The sequence below is a fragment of the Podarcis tiliguerta genome (genome assembly GCF_965153285.1).
Source record: "Podarcis tiliguerta genome assembly, chromosome: 13".
NCBI classification, from domain to species: Eukaryota; Metazoa; Chordata; class Lepidosauria; order Squamata; family Lacertidae; genus Podarcis; species Podarcis tiliguerta.
The window spans coordinates 40884903-40886334 of NC_139546.1; positions in this window are offsets into that span (position 1 = coordinate 40884903).

Sequence of the window (1432 nt, forward strand, 5' to 3'; positions counted from 1 at the left end):
GCTTCAGTATGCCGATGACACCCAACTCTATCTGTTGATGGATGGCCATCCTGACTCGTCCCCAGACACACTGATCAGATGTCTGGAAGCTGTGGCTGGATGGCTACGTGGGAGCCAGTTGAAGTTAAATCCTTCGAAGACAGAGGTCCTTTGGCTGGGTAGGGATGATATGGGATTGGGGGGGCCAACTCCCATCTCTTGCGGGGGCGCAATTATTGCCAGCACCATCCGTTAAGAGTTTGGGTGTAATCTTCGACACCTCCCTTTTCATGGAGGCGCAGGTTGAAGCTATAACAAAGGTGGCATTTTTTCATCTCCGCCAAGCTAAGCAGTTGGCTCCTTACCTCTCTCGCCCTGACCTAGCCACTGTGATCCATGTGACGGTCACCTCCAGACTGGATTATTGTAACTCGCTCCACGTGGGGCTGCCCTTGAGACTGACCCAGAAACTCCAGCGGGTGCAGAATGCTGCAGCGAGACTCCTTACGGGGTCCTCGCTGTGAGATCACATTTACCCGGTGATATACCAGCTGCACTGGCTCCCAGTGGAGTACAGGATCAGGTTTAAGGTGCTGGTTTTAACTTTTAAAGCCCTATACGGCCTAGGACCCTCGTACCTATGAGACCGCCTCTCCTGGTATGTCCCACAGAGGAACTTACGATCTTCAAACAAAAACATCTTGGAGGTCCCAGGCCACAGAGAGGTTAGGCTGGCCTCAACCAGAGCCAGGGCTTTTTCGGCTGTGGCTCCGACCTGGTGGAATGCTGTGCCACAAGAGACTAGGGCCCTGCGGGACTTGACATCTTTCCACAGGGACTGCAAGACAGAGCTGTTCCACCAAGCCTTTGGCCAAGGCACAGCCTGACTCCCTCCTTTGGCAATCTTCACAGAACTCTAGCCCAATGGTTGCCATCAATTTGATTTGAATTAATTTTATAATGAAATGATTTTAGAATCTTGTATTATTTTATTGTTGTTAGCTACCCTGAGCCCAGCTTTGGCTGGGGAGGGCGGGATATAAATAAATTATTATTATTATTATTATTATTATTATTATTATTATTATTCTGTAAGACCCCTGCAGAGACAATTTTATTTCCAACAACACTGCATTATGATTCGAGCAGGTCAGTTTGGACAATACTGAGGCAGATTAACCTGTAGATCTGAGTCAGTACAAGGCAGATTCCCATGTTTCTACACAGTCACTAAACTAGTCTGCTGCCATCAGGTACAATGGAGCAGGATACTCTCCCATTGCCATATTTGGATTTGATATTGAATATGTAAATAGATTTTTTTTTCTTTTCCATTTTTCCTATTTTTCTCTTTCCCCCCTTAACAGTCCTTTCTTGATGTTTATTTTTTGTGATGTTTGTTACTGAGAAAATTAATAAAAATACTTTAAAAATAAAAAAATAATCATTTAAC